At 43.9% G+C, this 7235-nt stretch overlaps 1 non-coding gene across 1 annotated transcript; it reads left to right on the plus strand.

Moving 5' to 3' along the window:
* The first annotated feature begins 7055 nt into the window (after window positions 1-7055).
* TRNAI-AAU lies at window positions 7056-7129 on the plus strand. Its single transcript has one exon. It is a non-coding gene; the product is annotated as a tRNA-Ile (tRNA).
* The last annotated feature ends 106 nt before the right edge of the window (window positions 7130-7235 follow it).

The raw sequence follows: 7235 nt of genomic DNA on the forward strand, positions 1-7235 counted from the left end.
GAAAAGGGAGCTGACCCTGCTAGAACTTGATCCAGTTGTGCTTGCATGCCCAGGTACTGCTCTTCTGGTAATGAGACCCTTGTGCTCCTGGGGATAATGGGTGTCAGCATGATTCTTCTCTAACTGGCCCCAAATGCTTTTTTGAAGAGATGTAATGGTTCGATAGACCTGCATCAGGCTGTGAACTGTGGAGTGACAACATTTTGCCTCGCCTGAATCCCTGATTTTTCTGAATACTTCAGCTGCTTCCTCTGCATAAATGGAAATAGGAGATGTTAATGTATATAGTGGTTGCAAAAATTAATTACTGTTATATGTAAAAATGAAAAGAGCTACGTGAGTGCTGAGCAGTGACAATGATGTAGACTTTGTGAAGGAAGCTGAGAAAACCTAGGAAGAGGATGCTAGGTTTAAAAAAACAATCAAACAACAAACCTGAGGATAAACAGCATATACTGCTACATCTTTCATGGTTAGAGCAAGACATTAAGAAAACTAACACAAAAAAGTATAGAAATATTATGGTAGTTCTTTTTAAACACTTATGTCACATGTAAACTGCTGCTAGCATTCAGAAACTTGGCTTCATAAACACTAGCTGTAATTATAGGTCTTATGTGGAACTGACTCCAAAACTAGTAAGAAACCCACCAAAATATTCAAATGTCGCCTATGGCAAGAACCGTGTGCAACATTTTAGTAATATAGAGGCATTTTGTATGCCAGTGTTTTTTATTTGGACATAGCTGTCTTCAGGGAGCATGGGCATAGGAAGTCGAGTACTTCTGGTTTTTTGGACTGCTGTTAGTGGTTTTATTGTTTTGGTGTGCATCCTTCTTATCTATATGAATGAAGGCTGAAATTCTTGTCCAGGTCCAGAATGGTGTCCTTCTGTTGCATTAACAAATGGCAGCTTGATGGAGTGATAAATAATTTATAAACTTGGGATATTGATTTTTTTCTTCAGTGCTTATAGGAAATTATACGCTTGTGGCTTCAAGAAATAATTGGTCCAATTTAATCGCATAAAAATTATAGTCCTTTTTAATTCTTTTCAAATGGAACTTTAATGACCACTGGGTGTGTTACAGAACAGAGCAGAAGAGAAGGTGTCTGCATGGACTGAACATAATAGGAGGGCCAGAAATGGCAGGATTTATGGGTCTAACAAAAATTACCACTATGGCAGTGGCTTTGAATGAAGGCTAATGGACACTTGTCTGATCACAAATCAGCCTTTCCATGGGGAAATACTGCAAATTCTAATAAAAACACTTAGTAGTACAATGCAAATTAGAGGTACAGAGTGCCTGGCATATTGGGAAAAAATGTTCCATTTATAAAACTTTGCTGAATAGAAAGTGGGTTTTGTTCTAATGCAAAGTAATTTTCTTTTCAGTGTACTGGTCTTCTATGTAAGCTCTGCATCTGGGAGGGAGGGGTAAGAACTAAAGTAGGGGAAGGAATCTATTTCAGTAACTTCACAAAAAATAAGTCTGAACTTGTTGTTTTAGGGAGGGGAAAAACACCTTGCTTCTTGGTCAGGATATTCCATGGTGTTTCTGACTGATTCTAATCGAAATATAAGTGCCTTGTGAAACATACCTCCCTGAATATTAAAGTTTGAAAGAACTACATTGACCAGCTTCCCAGGAATATAAAAATAAATTGTAAGGCTCTTCTGCACTCTTTGCTTAAAAAAAAAATCGAGAATACTCATCTGCAAGCAGGCTTTAGTGAAACCATATGGTACTTTGACTTTTTACCATTCTAAGTTTTTTAGAAAGCTATCAGGAAACTGACTTTATAAAACAGATTCTAGAATGAGGTTTCAAACCACTCTGGAGTAATAGTTAAATTCCATCTTCCAATTGTAAATGTAAATTACTCCAAAATGTAAAGGGATGAGTGTTGTTTGAGCTGGCTTAAACTTACAATTCTTTCTAAATAACAATGGGGAAGATCAAACTATTTCTATCTGCAAGAAAGCATCACTCGAATTGCATGGGAAGCTTCTGTAGTCTAATCCATTCTGCCCATCCATAGCAGGAACAAAACCAATAGGTGCTATTTAAAAATGGAAAAGCTGCCAACAATTTCAGCACTAATAATGAGATGGTATTCATATTAACTCATACTGGTGATCCCTGTAATGCTAACTGTAGGCTTAATGTGGCATGTTAAATGGTAAACTGATGCTTGGTGTTAGCTGGAGGCTGAGAGTTGCAGAACATCTCAAAGCACTTTCCAAGGGAACAAACTAGATCCAGGAATTGTGACACAGGCAAACAAGCAAAATGTCTTTATGTAGAATCTTCTACCACCAGCCTGGGCACTAAAACAATACTATTGAGGTTTCAATCCAAAGTGCTGCCTGCTGGGGGGGTTAGCTGTATGTGTATAGCTACACTACCTTAGGGGCAAGCCTGCTAAGGGGATATACTGGATGTCAGTGTCTTCTGCCCATATGTTACAGAGAATGTCCAGGTCTTCTGAGAAACGTGTGGGACTTCTGGTGTCCTTTGGACAGCTTACTCCTATGTCAGATTTGTGGCAAATTTGGCCTTAAATAAGCATGGTGATGGCATGCAGACATTGCAAGACCAGCTTTCATAGTTGGTGGTTCATTTTAAATGGTTGAAGGGAAGGCTTTTTGTTCTTCCTGGGACTCTTGAGTTGTCCTCACCTGTTGCTGGCCAATGTAGAGAAGCTGTAAAATATGTTTTGGTTATTCCATTCAAAGCATGACAGTCACTACTGCTGTACCAGGAACTTACTGTGGTGGTTATGCTGGGTATAATGTCCTGTTTCTAGATGTGATTCTTGAATCTGCAGGTTTCTAGTTCAAAACACTGATAATGGCTGGACAAGAATGGTCCTCTTGACTGTTTTATTCAAAACTCATAGTAGCTATTATTAAAAATGCTGTAAATGTAGGATGTATATACATGTTATACTTCAACATGCACTTTATGACCACCAAATGTTTACTTTGATTGGGGTACTAATAATAATTTTATTAAATATAACGTTATGGGTCTTTATTCTGTTTTGATGCACAGACATGCAAATAACTTGTATTAGCATTTTTGAGTGAGATTTCAATGGTAAGCTTTATTAATAAATCCCTGGGTAGTGCTCAGGCTGATAACATTAGTTGTCTGTACCCTTTTATTTGATCAGCTAATGAATTTTTTCCCTAGTTGTAATTCTGAATTGATGAGACATTAGGAACAAATAGGACATGGCTGTGGGATGCCTAAAGCTATATTTTGTTTTTAAATAACCCGTTCAGATCCATTTTGGACTGGGTAGTGAGCAGTGACCAAAGATCACTTTGTCAGGTGCCTTACTGGCCTATGTGAAATAAGATCTTAATGGGTCCTGCAGCGCAGGCACTCAGGAAGGGGCAGAGGCAGAGGGAAGCCAATGAGCGTGCTCTGTTCTACTTTCTGCTGAAACATCTTATTTCTTCTGGAAGATGGTCTTGCTTTCACACACAGGCAGGGTTCATGATGGCAGGGCCTGTTGCAGCATGTGATATGTAATACAGGCTGGAGCACAGTGTGTGTGTGCAAAGTTGATGTAGTTATAACTTGGCAATTTATTGCCAGTAAAAAGGAAAAGAAATTATTTGCTTGGGCGCAGAGGTAGGACCATCTTTATAATCCTGAACAACGCTGGGTCTGAGGAAAACATAGCTTTCCTCTGTAGACAACATACTGAGGCATAGCTCTTGGGACTGCAGCTCAAAGCACAGCCAGTGCAGGTTGTGCTGGGGGATGGCTGAGAGCACCGAGCTGGGGCTGCCTTCAGTGCAGCGCATTGCATTCTATGGGCTGCGTTCATTGCAGCGCGTTGCTGGCACATTGCTCTAATGCCAGCAATGTGCCATGGATGGCAGGGGAGCAGGAGAGGTCAGGGAAAGTGCTGCAGCGTGGGCGGATGCTGGGTGACTCGTGGCAGGGAGGGAACAAGCAACTGAAGAGAAGATCTGAGACAGAGCACAAGCACCTGAACCTTGTTCTTCCTTCAGTCTCCCACTGTCTGGGCCCCTGGTTGTTTAAATAGAAATGCTTTGGAGTCTTTGAAAATACTCTATATAATGCTAAGGTTATGAGGGGAATATTATAGCAGAACTTCTAAATGTGCTGTAAAAGTCTGAAGTTGTTGAGATGTCTGGCTGAGGGCCTGAATTAGCAAAACCCTTAGAGCTGAGATTCTATTTAATAAAGCACTTGTGAACGCAATTCACTAACATCAGTGGTGCTGAAGAATGCTTGCAAACACTTTGCATGTACAACCTCTAAATTCCATAATGTTATGGATATCCACTATGTAGCCTGGTAACTGTTTCTCATTCTAGGCTGGTTTGTTTCTTTGCTCGAGAGTATGGATCCCACACACTGGAGAGAAACCAGAAGTTACTGTTCAACTAAAAAAAATTGTTTTCTTGGAGACAGCATTGATCTCCTGGACTGCTATGTTATCTGTCACTGTCTAATCACAGAAAATCTGTTGCTTGTATAGCCCACTATGTAGCCTGGTAACTGTTTCTCATTCTAGGCTGGTTTGTTTCTTTGCTCGAGAGTATGGATCCCACACACTGGAGAGAAACCAGAGGTTACTGTTCAACTAAAAAAAATTGTTTTCTTGGAGACAGCATTGATCTCCTGGACTGCTATGTTATCTGTCACTGTCTAATCACAGAAAATCTGTTGCTTGTATAGCAGAGCCCGAGTGAGACTCTCCTAAAAAGGTAGGATGCTATTTCTGTGTGTGGAAGAGGGTTTTGGAACAACAGGGGGGTTGGCATTTGGCATGTGACTGATTAAACTTTGAAGAAGACAACAAGTCTGCTTAGCCTGGCTAGGAGGCAGTGGAAAGAAATAGCCAAAGGGCATAGAGTTTTTCCATCTCAGCATTGCATAATTGGACCAGATTTGATTACAAAACAATGGTGGACAGCTGTGAATTAAGAGGTGATACATTACTGCTTTGAGCTACTTCTGGTGATAGTCTGGACAGAAAGGCCAGAAAGATGATTAATCCTCATCCCTGCTCCCTTGCTCTCTGTGGAGCAACTGACCAAAAAAAGTAATTAGCTAACTGTTTCTTACCAAAAACCAGACTGAGAACCTGTGTGCCAGACACAGAAATAAACGTCTGCTGTTCCCATACCTGCCACTTATGCTCTGTCTATCAGTCCAGAGACTACCCAGACTCCATACACAGGCCCATGCTGCAGCTTGTTTGGGAGTACTTTTCCTTTCTGCCCTTTCACTTTTCAGCTTTGTCTTAAGATTCCAGATGTGGCCTTGCTGTTGAATGTTTGAGTCAGTTTAGCCTAACACAGCGTGACATTTCTTGGAAAATATAGCTCGTTATCAAGATCCCAGAACATATGGACTTCCTGGCAGTTGGCTGGTTGCATGGAGATCAAATAGAAAAGGGGAAGGAGGAATGACAGTTTGGAGTCTCCCCCTTTCCCGCCTCCCCCCATGCTCCTTCCTCTGCTTGTTTGAAAGCCCCAGACAGCCTGCAGGAAAGTTTCCTGGGCTGATGAAACAAGACCCTCAAGGGTGAAAGAGATGACATATGTGGGAGTCTTTGGCAGAGGTTAGCACTTGGACAGCAAAGCTAGCCATCTACTATTTGACTACTGCTGCATATGTACTGTAACCTGGGGCTCCTTAATTGTTTTTATAAAACTGACTGCTGCCTTTCTGTAGGGGTGAAGAGAGATGTCCAAGGTGGATAGAAGCTGATGGTGTAAACAAGAGGTTCAATTAGAACAAGGAGCAGCAGCGGCTGAAGTATCAAGGAATGGTGCTCAGGTAGGGTAATGCTTCTGTATATGCTGTCCAAAAGCCAATGACAGTGGCAGTTACTGGGAGAAGGGTGCAGAGACGAAAGAGCGAATGTTCCTCTGTACAGATGAAGAGGTGACTGAGCGAGCACGGAGCAATGGTGCTGAGGAGGATGGCAGGACTGGGAGGCAGAGATGTGAGGGTTGGGACAGCTGAAGAGGAATGAGATGTAAATTATTTGATTGGTTGGTTCCTAGGGATGAAGGATTTTATGATAAAGCTGGGAAAAATGCGGTTTGGGGAATTTGGTGGCTCTTTGAGGAAAGTGCTGGTAGCAGATGGGCTAACAGCAATAAAGGGGAACTGATGGTGTGCGTGAGGCAAAAGAAGCATGGGGGAGGGCACTGACCACAAGGATGAGTATGGGCTAGAAAAAACAGGGTGCTGTCAACCCAGTGATCGTGAATCAGTCTCCCATCCCAAGCTGTGATACAGGTATTCTTTGGTCTTCCTCTACAATGAGATGTGCCAAGAACAAGTACTTGAAAAGCTTGACTTTTTTTTATTACAGTCAAGGCAGGAGAATTAACATTTTAAACAAGAAAACTTTGACTATGTAAGACACAATAGAGATAAAAAGGAACTGTGAATGACTTTTCCCTGTGTCACTGTATCCTTCCAGGGAAGGTATTTGCTTCCAGGCTCAGTTTCATTCAACTCTGCTGGGTGAATTTCAGTAGATGCTGGTCAAACTTGCCTGCTCCCTGGTTCGTCAGAGGCCAGGCTATGGGTCTGCTCTTAGTCTCGCTCCTGCTGCAGGCTGTGCCGAGTCTTAGGCAGGAAGGGACCCTGGGAGGTGTCTTGCCCAAAGCCCCTGCTCAGAGCAGCATCTGCTGTGAGGGCAGGCCTGGAGGCTGCTCAGGGCTTGGCCCAGGAGTCTGGAAAACCTCCAAGGATGGAGCCTGCGTGACCTTATTCTGCAGCCTGCTCTGTTGCCTCCCTGTCCTCACCGGGAGAAGGTTTTGTGCTCCTGTCCTAGCCTGGAGGCTCTGCAAAAGAAGCATCCCCCTGTCACGCAGGGCTCCGCAAGGAAGCGTAGCCGGCGCCCCGGGGAACACACGCCCAAACCCCGAGCAAGCGGCACTCGCCCCGCAGGGAGCTGGTGCGGGTGTCAGCAGGGCAGCAGCGAGCGGCCTGCTTCCGCTGCCGCAGACGGGGCACTTCCCGGAAAACAGCTTAGCAGCGGGCCGGTTAGCTCAGTTGGTTAGAGCGTGGTGCTAATAACGCCAAGGTCGCGGGTTCGATCCCCGTACGGGCCAGTGCTTTTGCCCGCCCCGACTCGGGGAGCTGCGGGCGGGCCGGGCTGGAGACGGCGGGGGGTGGCGGCGCGGGAGCCGGTGCCAGGGGCGGGAGTGCCGGGCCCCC

Source organism: Aptenodytes forsteri, unplaced genomic scaffold, assembly GCF_000699145.1.
Source record: "Aptenodytes forsteri isolate BGI_AS27 unplaced genomic scaffold, ASM69914v1 Scaffold61, whole genome shotgun sequence".
Taxonomy (NCBI): Eukaryota; Metazoa; Chordata; class Aves; order Sphenisciformes; family Spheniscidae; genus Aptenodytes; species Aptenodytes forsteri.